Below are 18,473 nucleotides of genomic sequence, written 5' to 3' on the forward strand. Positions count from 1 at the left end.
GGGCGCTCCGTGGCACTTGAAAAAGCCACAGCTCCCTGCTCGATTCTTGTGGGGAGTGGCAGAGCGCTTCAGCGCCGCTGGAGCCTCCGCAGCAGGGCTTGTCTTTGGAAGGCTTATGCCCTTTGTCTCCTGCTTGCCCGGCAGATTTCCTTTCTGAGTGATGCTTGTCTCACTCAGAGGCCTAGGCAGCATGCTGCCCCTGGGGGCTTTCGGCAGTTCTTTCGCAGGGAGACAATTTGATTTTTCTGCTTTTTAATATTTTCCAAGTTTATCAGAGATCCAGGATGGCAACCCGTCCAGTTGAGGGACTGAGTCGATAACTGGGTGGTACCTGGTGGACCAGGGACATGTCCCAAAAACCTATCTGACTCATCCAATCAACAAGAGAATAAGGTCAACCCATCCTGGATACTCCTCCCCTCACTATGGAGAACAGCAAAGGACTGACCCACGGTGCCTTTGCCAGGGAAAATGGGCTCCCAAGCTCTGTTTTCAGCTGGGACAGCCTCCTCCATGCAGCCCTCCTGAGCTCCATTTTCACTGTCAGAGAGATGCAGGAGGCTGTCACAACCGAAAACAGAGCTCAGGCACCCCTGATATGACTAATGTCAAGATGACAATGCCCCCAGGCCACACATCCCTGCTCCCCCCCCCCAAGGTCAAACTTAACCCCGATGCAACCCTCAATGAAATTGAGTTTGACACCCCTGTTCTAAACATTCATCATTTCTATCAGATGTGCCTATTTGCCAACATGTGGATTAGTATTAACAGATCAGATCAGTCCTATTCCAGGGATGGACACTGATGTTTTTACCACTCAGCAAATACCAAGATGCTCAGAAGGTCAACAAATATCGTATCTGGTGAGACGGAACTGATAAAGGAAAGAGAGAGTGAGGAGGGATGGAAAGTATAGAGCAGAATGAAATAGGTAAAGAAAGTCAATTGCAGAAGGAAAAATTGATAACAGCAATATACAGGTCGTCCTCAACTTACAACAGTTCATTTAGTGACTGTTTTTCACACTTATGACCGCATTCTAGGCAACTGACTCATATTTATGATGATTGCAGTATCCTGGGGTCATATGATCAGCTATTGTGACGTTCTGGCAAGCAAAGTTGATGGGGAAACCAGATTCACATAACAGCCGTTTTATTAACAATTGCAGTGATTCATTTAACCACTGTTACAAGCACGGTCATAAAATGCAAAAGTCACTTGACAAATGTCTCCATTAGCAGCATAAATTTTGGGCTCAATTGTGGTCGTAAGTTGAGGACTACCTGTAGAAGATATCCTAACCATGAATATATATTAATAAGGTTTCATTAACATAAATGTCTAGCTTTCATAAATGTCCAATTTCTAACAGCAGGAATTTCCTTCTAAAGAGTAGAGTTTTTAAAATATGTATTCATTTTAAATTAAGAAATATTTTGAGAACTATAACAGCAAATTTACATGATAAGTGATACAAAAACTAGTAAAGCAAAGATGAAAGAGATGACAGCCACTGCATATTTTAAACTTTTGCTCAAAACGAGTTTGATTATTTGAAAATTAAAATATCCCAATTTTAAGTGAAAACTCACTTCAATAATCATAACCAAACTACGTAACTATGCCAGCATGTAAATGAACTCTTAAAAATTTAATTAACAATACATTGTCAAACACATTGGCCCCATTTGTATGGTCCAATCATACATAATCAGTCAAAATAAACAAGCCTTTTAGCTATACATGCAATTTCCTAATTCTTTCCTTTGTGCAAACAAACATAATTATTTAGTAATCATTTCTGCCTGGTCCCAGCCTTCAAACTCTAGTTAATTGAAGACTTCCCAGCTCAATCATCTAAATTTTCCTGAGTCAAAAGCCTTTTTCTATATAAAAGAACAAAGCAAGAATATTAACACCTGGTTTTGAGGTCAAAGAATAACAATAATATAGACTAGACTAGAGGATTATTTAATACATTTCTGTGTGGACCCTGAATATTTAAAGACATAATATAGGTTTTACTGAGGTTTTACTGACATGTAAAGAGTATATGGATGCCTTTATCTTATAGATTTATAAAGTATAGATTTAGTTTCTCCCTTTTTGAAAAAAATCAATTTAGTAACTTTCATCTATTGCTTCTTAGTTTGGACATTTAGTTCTTAAATGTGTATTCTCAAGTATTAAATCTTGAATTTCCCTCTTGAAAAATCCTTAATTTTAGAATAGTTTTTCCTTAGGGAGACAGTCCTAAAGAGATATGAATTGATTTAAAAAGCCACATGGATTGCTTGGCTTTCTTAATAAAAATAGAAATAAAAATATTAATGTCAGGCCTTAAGGTCCAATGTAAAAGATGGCTTCCAGATCTGACAATTAATTCTTTAGTTGTTCTGTTTGCAGTCATCAATGCATGATGTGATGGGATATTTTGGGCCTGGGAATGGCCCAAGTTAACCCACCTGGCTTCTGAAGCTAAGGGAGCAATAGAGCATCTCAGCAACCATAATATGATGGCTCTCTTAAGTAAAATTACCCTACATAATTTAGTTACATAATTCATTGTGTTGGATGAAGGAAGGAGAGTAATTTCTTTGGATTGCCCCAACCACATTTTTTTATCCCTTTCCTCTAAAATAGCCTTTCAGGAATCAACTGTAAATAGTGAAGGAGCATAAGCAAAAACCTCTTTCTCCAATGAGATCACAGGACTGCAAAACGCCCCAAAGATGCTTTTTCCAATAAAAAATATAACTTTTTATCTTTTCCAAAAGGCAATGGGACTTTCTTCATTTTTTCTTTGAAAACATTTCGTTTCTCATCCAAGAAGCTTCTTCAATTAGAACCAAGTTCTTTCTACAATCCTTGTAGAAATAAAGTCATGACTTTTGGAAAAAGCAACTTTGGGACAACGTGATTAAGAATTCTCACACATCGAATAATGCAAAACGTCTTCCAATCAATTTATAACGAATCCATTCACTAATATGAATGTGTGCTCAAGAGTACTAATGAGAAAACAAAAAAAACTTGTTTTAAATCAGCTCCCCCTTTGTCTTTCATGGACGCATCCACACTGGAGTGTGGATGGACACACACAGAGTTATGGAACTGACAATCCTTATAAGAAAAAAAAGTCATACTGCTATCCAGTGAATTATGGTTTGGCTGTAAAATTCAGTTGGAACATTCAAGATTAAAAATCAGAGTCTAGACTTCATGGGAGACATGCTGTTTTTATTATATGCCACACTAATGATTGCATGCATGTTAGTCAAAGTTACACAATTCTGCAGCTTTTCTGGGAATTCTAAAGTCGTATTTCAACCTCAATAAAGTCAACTCTGCCTCAATGCAGATTTAACCAACTAAGTCTACTGATAAAGACACTGGGACCGTGCCATGTTTCAGAGCCCAAATGCAGTGCCACAAAGCAACTATTGAAAACCACCATGTCTTTGGATCATGTGGCAGCTGTGAAGCGGACCCTTGCATCCTCCAAAGACTGCACTACCCAACCAGATTTAGGCAGACATGCAACTATTTCTTTCTGAGGACTCAAAGTTTCCTCAATGAAAAGATCCTGAACAAGGCAGTTTGAAAAGGTTAGTGCTGGAGAAGACTCCTGCGAGTCCTTTGGACTGCAAGATGATCCAACCAGTCAGTCCTAGGACATCAACCCTGACTGCTCTTTAGAAGGCCAGATCCTGAAGATGAAACTCAAGTACTTTGGCCACCTAATGAGAAGGAAGGATTCCCTGGAGAAGAGCCTAATGCTGGGAAAAATTGAGGGGAAGAGAAGAAGAGGACGGAAGAGAATGAGGTGGCTGGATGGAGTCACCAATGCAGTCGGTGTGAGCTTAAATGTACTACAGAGGATGCTAGAGGATTGGAGGTACTTTGTCCATGGAATTGCAATGGATCAGAAACGACTTCACAACTAACAACAACAAAAAAGACAATATAACACAAGTTCCACCTATTCTGTATGCATGTTTTGATATTGGAGAAACATGCAAGGAGCAGATGGTGTGATGTGATGGTAAGACCCTACTTTTGTCGTTATGACAGAAGCACTGGATCCTGCAGACATCTCTGGCTCTGAAAAATATTAAAATTGTAAAATTGTATTCTAGCAGAATGTCCTTAAAACTTTACTTAACACTGTCCATGTAGGTTTACCCTTTCTGTACAGTTGATAAGGCTCAGCTATTCATTGTGAAGTTTCTTAGATCATAGTACGAGATGAGGTTTTCCAGCAGGAACAGATGGTGAAAACCAGCCCTTATCTTTATAAAAAAAGAAGGTTCTTTTCAAGCTTAAAGATGTTGCCTACATACTAAACATTTTATCACAGCCCAGGTTTTGTTTATCATCCAAGTATCTGATGGTATTTTAATACATTTCTGAGCTTGATTGACAATACAGTGAAATCACAATTCTGGTGGGACTTGAATGAAATAGGAACATACAAAACGTGCAGAAATATACATCCACTGGGTCCCTTTGTAGAACACCGCTAATCAAGTGACATCAATCTATGTTATTTTTATATTATCTGGAGCAATTTTATTATCTTGTTGGGAGTACTTGGGGTGCAGCAGACCTGGCTCTTATTTGGGGGGTGGGGAATGCCAGGGTGGAAATTGTGGATCATTGCATCTCTGCATCTAACTCAGGGGTCCCCAACCTTTTGGACCTCAGGGACCATTAAATTCATAATTTTAAATCCTGTGGACCACTAATAGGATCTGCCTAATGACCTCTGGGTGGACATGGCTAGGTGGTCATGTGACTGGATGGGCAAGGCCAACTTGATGTCAGTCACATCGAGGGGTGCCTTGCCAGCCACTACTCACCCCTCCCGTCCCAGTCACTCCTCGTCTGCCCGCTCGGACTCCTTAAGGTCCCAACAGGAAGCAGTTGTTGGAGCTAAAGAGCCACCATGAGAAAGAGTTGGCAAAACAACTGGCTCACTTCAAACTGGATCTGACTAAGAAGGAGGCTCAGCAGAAGCACCTCACTGAGGACTACGAGCATAGGCTTTCCAAGCAGAGGGAAGACCTGTGGGAGTGCAAGGCTAGGTACTGGCGCCTGGAGGCTCAGTGGGCTGAGATGGTCAGCCAGTTCCAGGCCATGATGCAGTCCCACTGGAACAAGGCCCTCTGGCTCTTCGTCACCCATGGCTCCAGCCTTCGCCCAAAACCCCACATCAGGAGGCTGAAGAAGGCCCCAAGTCAGAATTTCTGCCTACTTCGACCCACACAAAAAGACCCTGAAGTGGAAACTCTCTGCAGCAGCACAATTGTTCATTGCACATATCCGGCCCAGGGGCTGCAGTTTGAGGACCTCTGATTTAGTACAATATAAAAAATGCAAATAATTTTTCTGGGGACCACCAAAATTTTCTGGCGGACCACCATTGGTCCACAGACCAGTTGGTGACTGCTGATCTAACTTGTAGATCCTCTGTAGACTGTTTCTTGGGTGCCTATGCTCACACTACCTCTGAATTTCTAAAACATGCTTGGTAAATTTCATTATATTGCTACTGTATTTGAATTGAACAATTTTCTGTACAGAAGTCTCTAAATCAGGGGGGTACAACCGTGGCAACTTTAAGACATATAGACTTCAACTCCCAGAATCAACAGCTGATTGTTTTGCAAACCTGCACTTAAAATTACAGCCTTGTTTATAAATTCTGGGGAAAGGTTATATATTGAAGTTTGTGCTCTAAACAAGCAGAGAAGCAACTTAGAAGTAAGAAGAAATTTCCAGACAGTGAGAACAATTAATCAGTGAAACAACTTGCCTCCAGAAGTGGTGAGTGCTCCAACACTGGAAATTTTTTAAAAGAGATTGAAGCTATAGGGTTTCCTGCCTGAGCTGGGGGTTGGACTAGAAGACCTCCAAGGTCCCTTCCAATCCTGTTATTCTGAAGTGCTTTGTGCAGTTTTGATTGCTCTAGTTTCCCTTTTGCTTTTAGGAACTTTTATTTATATCGTTCAGGTAGCAAGATAACTTTTTATCTCTTTAATTTCATACTTTCCGCATGCATCAATATGCACAGCACATGCCAAGGAGGCATCAGTCTGGAAGAACAGGTTTTCAATTTTTGTTTATTACTTTCTTTGCTGTAGAATTGCTGCATCTGCACTTTTGTTTACAGGATATGGCTTTGGCATACCTTTTCTTGCCATTTTCTTCTTTTAATAATCCTAATTTTTTTATATTCTAGCCTCCCATTCATTCATTCATCTTTAAGTATTTTTAATGAGGTTTATACCCTGAGACTTCCTTAACCAGGAAAGAACCAGAGGTGGTATTCATCCAGTTCAAACCGGTTCACCCAAACCTGTAGGGGGAATCATGGGTGGCTCTATGCTGTCCTATTTAAGCACGTTTTTGAGTCCGGGCACATGCGCAAAAGGCGCCCACACGAGCAAAGCGCATGTGCGGAAGGCCGGGCACATGTGTGGAAGGGCATATGCGCTCACAAAGTGAGTACTTGTGGGAAGAACCGGTGGTAACAAAATGTGAAACCCACCGCTGGAAAGAACCCTATTAGATATTTCAGCTGTAGACACCAAGATTAATGTGTATATATAGTTCTTTTGGTCTTTAAACATGACCCTCAAAGTTCTGATAAGATTATGTTTTTAATTTAATAGTCACTTTTAACTCCAGAGCGATAATTACTATGCTTTTGGATGTCCAGAAAAGTGTTCATATGGTTTTATAGATGGTCTGAAAGAATTTTACAAAGAATTTCATGTATTCTCTATAAATGATTGACTTTAGTCCAATCATTTGGTGACAATAATGTACGCATGGTACCAAAAGTGTATTTCTTTGCACTCTCTTTCATTTAATGTCAAGATATTCTTCAAAGATTACATCTTTTTTCTTAATGGCTTGGAAACCTCTTCCTTATGCTAAGAAAAACCAAAAATATTAACACTATTGTAGTACTGAGGTAGACATTAGGTATTCTATACATACTATCTTATGTTTGATAAATAAATTGTTATACAATATATTTCTTTAAAAGTTGGCATACTATCTGGTTGTTTTTGGGAAAGATCAGGTTTAATTGAGGGAAATCAGATTTAAAGCTAGGAATAACAGTGAAATATTTGGGGCTTTGGTTATGTCCCTATTTTGGAAAACCTTCTTTATTTGGAAATTTAAATTTAGTTCCAAAATTGGTGTGAATGACAAACAGCCCAGAATTTCTCTGAGAATTTGTGGCAAGAAAAAAGCAGTTATCGGTGCATTTTAATAAGAAGCCTATTTCTGTTTATACTTTAGTATTATTTTAAGTAAATATTTATTTATTTTTTGTTAAATTTGCTTGCCATCTATTTGGCAAAGTCATCCTTCAAGAATCTCATTCAAAACATGACAATTATCTGCTGAGAAAATTGTTTTTAATTCTTCACATTTTCAGTTATCATTTGGGTTGATAGGATGAATTCAGACATTTATGGTGCTTAAAATATTTGCCTTTAGTCTCAGGTTTGACAGATGTTGAGCTTCTTGGATAATGCAGCAAGATATAAACGAGATAGATTCGGTTGAAGGTATATTTCTTATCCTTTCACCCATGAAAAATCTTCTTTGCAAAAATCCTGAGTTCTGAATAGCTGGTAAACTGCTTTTAGTTTGTAAACCTCCTATAATATAGGACTGAATTACCTTAGAGTGGTTCTTGAAATTTTATTCTATTCAACTTAACAAATCTCTTATTTGAACATTGTTGTGATGTCAAAACTCCCTTAAAGGACCATGTTTCCTAATAGAAGAAATGACTGGGGGTACCATCAATTCTAATAATAGCTCATGAAGAAACGGCAAAAAGTAAACTGAAATTTATCTCTTCAATCTATCCAATAACTAAATACTAATTAATTAAAAACCAGGTGTGTGTGTATATATGTGCGTGTGTATGTATATGTATGTGTGTATGTATATATATGTACATGTATGTATGTGTGTGTATATATATATGTATGTATAATATATATGTGTGTGCGTGTGTATTGTCTGTGTTTGTGTGTGTGTGGAACACCTCAGAAAATATTTAATGTTATCAACAATTTGCTGCCGTGAGGTGAAATTCGGATCTTTTTGGGCTCATTCTTCTGTGACAATATTTTGGGCTAAAATTCATAGCATTTTTAATATTTTTCAGCAGCACTAAAGCAACATTTTGGATTCTTATGTCTGAAATCAATTATTATATAAAGTTGGAAAGATAATTCTCCATCTGATTTGCAGGGTGCCATCATGTGCTGTTTGGTACTATTTTAAGTCATATTTCAGATCAATCTAACCAAATTTTCTTTTATCTGTATACGCTCATTTTCATTTTTATACGCTACACAAACTGTTCCTACTGAAGTGCACTATCTTTTTTTTTTCTATTTACCTATCTCAAATCGCTAAAGCTCCTAGTCTTGCCTCATTTGTTTCTGCACCTTTTATCTGCTCCTTTCTCTGTCATCTATCCATACCTACACTCTCTTTCCCTCTCGGAACTTATAAATTTCCCTAGTTTTGCACACCCCCAGCTCTTTTGCCTCCCTTCGTGCTATCTTCTCTTTTTCCACAGTGTTCTGTGAGTTCCATCTTTCGCACTGGCCTCTTTGGCTTTTATTTTTTTTCTACGTGTCTCCTTGCTTAGTTTGGCATCTTAGCTGGAGTCGACCATGCCAGATATTCTGACTGCGAAAGGCTGGAAAAACAGCTGACATCTCCACTGCGTGCCTCTGAATCTAAAGGGGAGGGGAGGATATTGGATATAGTGACGCACTATTTTCCCAAACTCTTTACCACTTTTGAAATGCATGGGTAGCTTTAAATGTTCCTATAAACATGCGAGAAAAGGACACGGGGAAGGGATTTCTTCTGGGACCAACACCGTTTTTTCATAAATGTAAACCATGCAGGGCTCTTCAAATGTGATTAATATTGTTGTTGTTGTTAGTTGCAAAATTGTGTCTGACATATCTCGACCCCATGGACAACATTCCTTCAGGCCTTCCTGTCCTCTACCATCCTCTGGAGTACATTTAAGCTCACGCCGACTGTTTCAGTGACTCCATCCAGCCACCCCATTCTCTGTCGTCCCTTTCTTCTTTTGCCCTCTATCTTTCCCAGCATGAGGGTCTTCTCCAGTGAGTCCTTCCTTCTCATTAGGTGGCCAAAGGATTTGAGTTTCCTCTTCAGGATCTGGCCTCCTAAAGAGCAGTCAGGGTTGATCTCTTCTAGGACTGACCGGTTTCATGGCCTTGCAGTCCAAGGGACTCGCAGGAGTCTACTCCAGCACCTGAGTTCAAAGGCCTCCATTCTTTGGCGCTCAGCCTTCCTTATGGTCCACCTTTCACAGCCATCCATTGCAACTGGGAAGACCATAGCCGTGACTATATGCGATTAATATCATGAAATATTAATTAAAATGTCATTTTTCACTTTTAAATGATTCGAATTCCCTACTTTTTTTTAATTGTCCACCTTTAAATGATCTTAAATGCAATTTTGGTAGAAATTGGTGCCTGACGTACATTTTCTTTCTTTAGTTGTATTTAATGTAGTTTTTAAAAAATTATTGTGCAACGAAAGTCTACTCAAGAGACTTTCATTTGGACACCCTGTTTAACTTCATTTAGGTTTTCTCCAGGTGGATTCTGAGCACAATATATTACACGTAACTTCTGAGATCAAAGGGCTTTAGAAGGTGCAGTTTTCTTTAAGAGCCGCCAATACACTTGATTAAATTATAAATGATATGCTAAATTCTTCTCTGTGGAGGAGAACTGAAGAATCTTCTTGTCTAGGCAAATCCCAAGGCAAACAGCCAGAAGATTAGCTTATCTTTGGCCCTGAGTGAAGACAATCCAATCTTTGAAAAGAGCAAGTATAGACCAACCCAGGGGTCTCCAAACTCAGCAACTTTAAGACTTGGGGACCTCAACTCCCAGAATTCCTCAGCCAGCCATGCTGAGTCTTAAAAGTGGCTATGTTCGGAGACCTCTGCACCAACCAACCATTCCATTCTGGCATCCCACTGGCCCAAAATATCTGTTCCAGTAATTTACTTTTGGCCACACAAACGTGCTAAAAATGTTGATTTTCCCTTAATAGGATATGTGCATCCAGCCCCTGTGGTTTGTGATGCTTTGGTGCATCTTGTAAATCCAATCTTGAGGTTCGTGTTTTAAAATAATTGTGATTTATCCAAGGTGGCTTGAGTGGTGCTACTCCCCCCTCTCCCCCAATACTTGCAGAGACTTTTTTATATCAAGTTTTTTATTTTATATTGTTTATACATATCAATGCATGAATGGTTGACACCAGAGTATCATACATTTCTATACAAACAGACATAATATTATTACTCATAGTTATTAATTTCATTTTCACTGTTTCATATTATTTGCCCATATCTTTTACTACTATATATGTATGTATGCATGCATGCATGCATGCATATACACACACACATACACACACAATATTTCCCCTTTTATTTCTATCTCTATTTTAACCTTCCCCCCCTTATCACTATTATATTCAAAGACTAATATTTTTTTTGTTTCCCATTTGTTTGTATTCATATTCCCATTAATTACCTCTTCACCTCTGTTTATATTAAAGTTCCATCCTTTGTCTTTCTTTCATTATTCAATATCTCAATATCAACTTCTAGTACTAATCACAATCATTGAAAGCATTTAAAATATATCTATTTCATGTTTTTTCTACTTGCAGAGACCTTAAGTGGCAGAGAAGCAGAAATTGGGCCATTCCAAAGAGAAAGAGAACACCAATTCGATGGTTAACAACAGCTTCTCTTCCCACTCTATCAGTGACCAAACTCCCTTGGCGGCCCCTTGGCGATGTCTTAATGTTTAGGGTTTTTTTTTTCCAAATCCTTGAAAAAGGATTTTGGGGGGGGGGGTGTGCCTCAATTTAGCATGGGGACAGTTTTCTCAAATGAAATGTAATGAAATAAATTGTGCCTTTAGACACGGAGGTCAGGGGACCCTTGAAGGAAAATGAATAGGAAAAAGGCTTGTTCACCATCTTTCAATCTATCTAGGATCTCCATTCACTCTGACTAAAGGCCTTCTCACCTTCTGGATGTCTTTAAAAGCTAAATTCTCTATATGTCAGAGCTGGAAGTCATATTTTGCATTGGGACTTCAGGCCTGCCACATTTAATGCTGAGGGAAAAATGGGAGGAGGGATTATATGGAGTATGGAAGATGCATAGTCTCAGAGAGGCAAGGACACCTTGCCCTGCACCTGGAGCGGTGTGATTGGGAGTTATCTCCAATTTCAGATGGTGCCTGATTGGGCCATGTGATGGGCATGAGGGTGCTGGGTAGGGCCTTGGACTTTCAATTGGGTGGGGAGAACCTGGAAGCTTTCAGATTCGGGTTTTCCCAGATGTGCCAATATGACATCTCTAATAAAGTGGAACTTTGAGGAAACTCAAGCCTCGGAGTTTTTAATAGTTGGGGGTGTCACTTGGAACCCTGACGCTATAAACAAGTTCCTAACCGTGATAGCAAATCAAAGATATCGTGAAAGCTAAAGTGAAAGACGGGCGTGCCAATGAAACCATCTGTATATACCTGTTTGTACTTGCACCAGGCAGATACTAGGAATGTAACTACTGTGTGCCAATATAGATAGTCCTCGACCTACGACCACAGCTGAGCCCAAAATTTATCTTGCGAAGTGAGACATTTGTTAAGTGAGTTTTGCCTCCTTTTATAACTTTTCTTGCCACGTTTGTTAAGTGGATTACTCCGGTTATTAAATTAGTAACACCGTTGTTAAACGAATCTGGCTGTCTCATTGACTCTGCTTCTCAGAAGGTCACAAAAGGTTTGTGTGGGGGGAAACTTCACATGAACCCAGAACTCTCCAACCATCATAAATATGAGTTGCCAAATGTCTGAATTTTGATCATGTGACAATGGGTATGTTACAACGGTTGTAAGAGTGAAAATGGTCATAAGTCACTTTTTTCCCAATGCTGTTGTAACTTCAAATGGTCAAATGGTAATTTCTGATGGCCTTTTGTCCATATTCTAAGTGGCATTACTGGAGTCCTGGATTATGGGTGCATTCTGTAAATTAGTGTATTTGAGATGTCGTGGTTCAAAAATTGTAGCCATAATAAGCACCGTTTTGCCAGAGTTAAAGACTACAAAATGAGAATGTTAGTGGTAGATGAAAGATATTTTATTAAATTTGCCCAATTTCAAATTCCATATTACTTATCTTATTAGCTGTGAAAATGACGGTTTTAAATTATCAAGACTGAATAAATAAAAAAATGATAATAAAAGACAGTTTAACTGGCCCAAAAGAACTGAAGCATTGTTTTTAAAGGCAGGCTATTTTCTACACATGCATGCCTATTGCTCCTTGTATTTTGAATTATTTAGAAAACAAATATATATGAAAGCACAATCCTTTCAATCTCTCAAATAATCCTATCACTCAATTACTGTAAGGTATGATCATCTAAACCTGTAGCTGTAATCCACAAATTTAAGGTAACAAATTTAGGGGCTAAACTCTATTGATCACAACTGGATTAACTTTCTGAAACAGCAAGCAAACAGCAATCCATTTTAATGAAGAAGGCAATATTTCTCATGTGGCATTTTAAGGATCGAAGTAAGATTGTGAAATACTTCTAATAAGGATGGAACTTCAAACACATTACAAATTCAGTTCTGTCTTCCTATCTGGCAGCAGTTTCTAAAATTTCACCGGGAAATTTATTCTATTTTTGCAAACGTAGTACAAATTATGCATTTTTCTTCTACTTAAATTTTGTTTTTCCATGTATATTATCTTGATGATGGCCTTCATAAAGTCCTCTTATAGTATCTTTAATATGTTGTAAATATCTTTAGGATTTGTTTTTCTTTAAGCAAATATTATATTTTGGCCCTAGTTTTCTCCACTTCATTTATACTTCAAAATTCCAAGTGATTATAAATTAAAATATACTGGGAAGTAGCAGGGCTCTCTTACCACTTCAAAATCCCCCAAATCCACACCTGAAAGACTTTTAACCCTCCAGAGAAGAGGAAAGAATAAAAGAAGAATCTTCCCAAGTGTTGGTGAGTAAATTCAAATATTTATTTATAGGTAAAAGGTAAAGGTTCCCTTCGCACACGTGCTAGTCGTTCCCAACTCTAGGGGGCAGTGCTCATCTCCATTTCAAAACCGAAGAGCCAGTGCTGTCCCAAGATGTCTCTTTGGTCATGTGGCCAGCATGACTAAATGCCAAAGGCACACAGAACTCTGTTACCTTCACACCAAAGATGGTTCCTATTTTTCTACTTGCATTGTTTATGTGCTTTTGAACTGCTAGGTTGGCAGAAGCTGGGACAAGTAACGGGAGCTCACTCCGTTACACAATGCTAGGGATTCGAACCGCTGAACTGCCGACCTCCTGATCGACAAGCTCAGCATCTTAGCCACTGAGCAACCGCATCCCTATATTTATTTATACCTACATGCGAAGCCTATAGGATGATCCGATCTGAACTGAATGGTTTACAGAGCTCCAGAACAGGAATAAGATGAAAGACTAAGCATAAGCATAATATAATAAATAGCATCCCAAGCGTCATAATACAACCATTTCCTATCCACAGGGCTCCCAAAGAAATAGTCAGTTCAAAGGTGCTTTGAAAGACTAGCAGGATTGTAGCCCGTCTGCTCTTAGGAGAGCATCATTCCAGAGTTGGGAGGTAGTGACTGTACAGGCCTAACCTGGGATTCAGGCAGGTGACGTTCCCTAAGGGACAGGATGACGCAGATGGGAACCTTCTAATCCGGATATGAGAGTATTTTATTGCCAAGCCTACTAGCATCTCGTATTTGGGTGGTACGAATGCAAGATGGTTTCTGAGCAGGCTTTCCAATATTGCTCTTCAAAAAAGAAGTCACATACTGTACATAAGCTACTGATGTCAGGAACCTCGCTTTCACTTAAATTCACCATTTCAGAAGCTATCATATGGTTAACACAACCACTGTAACTACTGACATATCATAGGTAAAGCCCTTGCTCATATGTGCTAGTTGTTCCTGACTCCAGGGGGCGGTGCTCATCTCCGGTTCAAAGCCGAAGAGCCAGAGCTGTCCAAAGACATCTCCGTGGTCATGTGGCTGGCATGACTAAACGGCAAAGGGGCACGGAACGTTGTTATCTTCTCACCAAAGGTAGTCCCTATTTTTCTATTTGCATTTTTTATGTGCTTTCAAACTGCTAGGTTGGCAGAAGCTGGGACAAGTAATGGGAGCTCAGTCCGTTACGCAGCGCTAAGGATTCAAACTGCCAAACTTTCTGATCGACAAGCTCAGCATCTTAGCCACTGAGCCCTTATCATATCATGATATCATATTAAGTTCAAAATTGAAACAATGCACATCTTGACCAAATAACATTCAGCATATTCCTAAAGATTAATAGAAGAGCAAGTTGCAGACTTCAAACTGCTGTTTAATATCTTAACTTTCTTACCAAGAAGTGAATAACTTCCAATTTTCTGAGCATTTTAAACAAGACCCATGAAAGAAGTGCAGATAAACAGCTTAACTATAGTAGCGTACATTCCAATCTCACTATAAATGTAATGATTTTTTTAAAAAATTGCACTACGTTGACTGGAGACTTGCTAGAGAATGCAGAACCTAGTTTTAAGAAACACATTTGTTTAATTTCAAGTGGATTCTTAAACTGCACGCAACAAGGACCAAGATTTTTTATGCCGGTCGAGTACAAATATTTTCTAGTCTACCCTGTAACCACTTGCACTTCAAGTCATGCCATGAATCTGCTGGAGAAGATACACCTGTTAAAACATCTCATAAATGTTACTGGCAAACATGGAAAAAGTGTTGTTTCTCCGGATGTGCCATTTCATGTGATAATCTTGTGTAAAAGAAAAGCTAAATGCAGTGGAAGGCGTTTGTGAGAACTATTGGCCAACCCCCATCTGGAAAATTAGTCACAAACCTATTTGCTCTTGTCCTAAATGGGGTACACACAACACACAGAGGAAAGAAAAGTACAAAGAAACATCAGGCAAAGTTTAAGGATCCCTGTGTTACACATTTGATGTTACTAGAGCTTGGGTTGTATCAAAATTGTCTTTGCTCAAGTGGATGCTTTTTGGGAAAGTTGGATTACAAAATGTATTATCAGTAGCAGCACATACTATGGGACAAACATTAGGAAGGGGTTGAAGTTTAAAGACCGTGGTCAAACACAACCGTATTTTCCCAGTGAAATGCAAACCACAGCAAGAACAAAATACGCACTTTCCAATCTCAAACTTTATTCCTTACTTTCTTTTCTGTAGCCTTTTATGGAAATGACCCTCTCTACCACCTCTGTCATCAAATGGCCTCATTAGACTTATTTACTTTCTTTCCTTGCCCAATAAATAATAACTAATGAATGACCAACAATATATCCACCCAGGATTTGTAGCAAAAGAAAACAACTGAGCCATCAACAACCATCGAATTAGGCTTTATTTGAGCCCTCTCTAAACTGATCGTGGCAATCCATTCCCAAATATAGATCTCTTTTTTGGGGGGGGTGGGGGTGTAGAGGAGATCCACCAATCTCATTTCTCCATCCCATGCGCTCCAAACCAAGTGCAACCGGATTACCCACGGCTTTAATTTGGGGTGTCCTGCAGAGGAGCAGCAAGGACTCTGGCTTGATTAAGGCTGCTAATTAGGCACTCCTTTGATCCTTTTTGTTTACTTCGAGGGGTGCAGTCCAAGGGACGAGCAACCACCCCCTTAATTAAAAAGGAACCAGGGAAAGGAGGGAGGGAGGAAAAGGAAGTAGAAGGAAAGAAAGGAAAAAGGGGAAGGAAGGAAAGGAAGAAAGGGAGGAAAAAGGAAAGAAGAAAGGAAGGAGGGAAAGGAAAAGTGGAAAGACGGAAGGAAAATGGTAAAGAAGGAAAGAAAGGAAAAAGGGGAAGGAAGGAAAGGAAGAAAGGAAAAGGGGGAAGAAGGGAGAAAAAGGGAGAAGGAAGGAAAAGGGGGAAGGAAAGGAAGGAAAAGGGGGAAAGAAAGAAAGAAGGAAGGAGGACCAGCCCTTTTCCTTTCTTCCAAAGCTCAAGGGAGACTCAGGCCCTTTCAGCCTCCACTGGGGTGTCGCCGAGGCCGCCCTCTCCCATCTACTGAGGGGCCCTCCCAGGCCAGTCCCCCATCCCCACCCCAGGCGGCCCAGCGCAAGCAGCCCGTCCCGCTGCGCCCCGCCAGGCCCGGCCAAGAGGGCCTCCCTCGCTCACCCGCGGGGCATCGTCCTCGGAGCGTCCCCGGGGATCGCCTGGATCCGAAGCGCGTCCCCCGGCCGAGGGAAGCGGAGGCCTAGACAGGGCAGGGAGAGCAGGAGGCGGCGGCGTCTGCTCTCTTCGACGCCCGGGCCGAGTGGAGCCGCCGTCGGTCCTCTTACGGCGCCTTGGGATGGCCCACGCGCATGCGCGGGAGAGGGAGCGAGTGGGGGGGGAAGAGAGTGAGAGAAAAAAAAAGAACAGCGGCTCGGGGGCGCGCGCGCGCTCTCTCGGAGGGGGAGGGGACGCGCCTTGGCGTGGGGTGGTTCCAATCACGGCTCGGGAAAGGAGGCGGGCACCGCCCAAGGGGCGTCGAGGAGTCCAATCAGAGGCCGGCGGAAGGAGCAGCTTGCAGAAGAGAAATAAGAGTCCGGCCGTCGAGGGACGCTTCTTCGCCCTTCCCCGGCGGAGGCTACCGAGCGGGTTCGGGAAACCTCGTTTTCCCCCCTCCACCTTTAAAAAAAAAATCTCCTCCCTAATGCACCTTTCCAGGGATGGGGCGTGTCCATTCCCAACCCGAGCCCTCGACGGAAATTGCCGAAGGTGGCGCTAGGCGAACGAGCGAGATGTGTCTTCGCCTGCGCCTACCTGGCATATTGCGAGGGGGGAGGAAAGGAACGTTCCTCTCGTCTCCTGCGCGCATGCTCTGTAGCCTTTCAAGCCACAGAGGCCGAGATCAGAAGAGGCGGGGGCGGAGGAGGAGGAACGCAACTCTTTTCCCTTGCAAAAGTATTACTGTGTAATATAAATTATATTACATATTAGTGTTGAATGAAACCACGATTTCGTTAGATTTCCTTGGTTACATTTTTATTCATAGGGTTCCCAGCCAAGGATTAAGGCGGATTATAAACGCTTTCTGAGAAATAATCTGCCTCTCTCTGACCTGAGATTGGTAGAATGGTCGGCCTATAAATACTTTAAGGAAGCCAAGCAAAAATAAATGAATGAGCCATATGGTCTCTCTAGTAGAGGTTCATCTTTTTGTTTTTGGAGGAGAAAATTGAAAAAAAGTAATTTTTGCATTTATTTTGTCATGTTTATGTAATATATATTAGAGACCGTTTGAGAGATGTACGCAATGAGACTTCATTTTAATGTATTCTGATTAGTGTATATTCAAAGTGACAATAGTTATTCTGAGAGAAATAATGAAAACAGCCTTGCACCTACAATTTCTGCTTGTTTTGTGCACGAATCAGTGTCACAAGGTAAGAAACACAGCTGCAGTTTTGCAATCTACTAATTTTATCAAATTTTGCAAGATGTTAATAGATTGATAACCCCAACAATCTTCCATAGCTGCCCACTCCCACCGACTCAAACTGCTCTATTTTTCCACACTTCGCTTAGAACATCCCAGAGGTGGGATTCAGCATGTTCTGACCAGTTCTGGAGAACGGGAAATGGAAATGTTGAGTAGTTTGGAGAACAGGTAAATACCACCTCTGACTGGCCCCGCCCCCATCTAATCTCTGCCTCCCGAGTCCCAGCTGATCAGAAGGGAATGGGGATTCTGTAGTAACCTTCCCCTGGGGTGAAGTGGCAATGGGATTTTACAGTATCTTTCCCCTGTCACACCTACCAAGCCACGCCCACAGAACCTGCAATCAAAAATTTTACATCCACCTGGAACACCCTAACCTATGGCACACATGCCAGAGGTGGCGCACAGAGCCTTCTTTGTGGGCACAAGTGCCATCGCCAGCTACTCTTGATTTCCGGCGTATGCCTGCCTGCCGGCCGGCCAGCTCATCTTCACGTGCTGGAGGGCTGGAAACCTGACAACTGGCTGGCCGGTGTTCCTGCACGCCAGCCAGTTGGTCTTCGAGTTTCCGGTGCGCATGCTTTCCAGTTTGGGCAAAAAAAGTTCACCATCACTGTCCTAACCTGTGTTATCAATAGTTATTACAAACTTAATTTGCATGTGGGTGTGAAATTCATAGTATTGGTTCTAAGCTTTTTTTAAAGCATCTTGGTAGATTAACTCCTAGCCCAAACAAATTTCACCCCCCCCCTCCTACTCTTAGTTCGTTTGTCCTAAACCCCAGAAGATCTTCATGAAGG

General features: G+C 40.8%; 1 protein-coding gene across 1 annotated transcript in view; it reads right to left on the minus strand.

The window, feature by feature from the left end:
* BMPR1A (bone morphogenetic protein receptor type 1A) overlaps positions 1 to 16,598 on the minus strand; it is a 77,183-nt gene extending 60,585 nt beyond the window's left edge. Inside the window, exon 1 of the mRNA XM_032231890.1 lies at positions 16,365 to 16,598. The gene's annotated coding sequence lies outside the window, so the exon portion shown is untranslated. The remainder of the gene's footprint in view (positions 1 to 16,364) is intronic.
* Positions 16,599 to 18,473: the final 1,875 nt, after the last annotated feature.

Source organism: Thamnophis elegans, chromosome 15 (genome assembly GCF_009769535.1).
Source record: "Thamnophis elegans isolate rThaEle1 chromosome 15, rThaEle1.pri, whole genome shotgun sequence".
In the NCBI taxonomy this organism is placed as follows: Eukaryota; Metazoa; Chordata; class Lepidosauria; order Squamata; family Colubridae; genus Thamnophis; species Thamnophis elegans.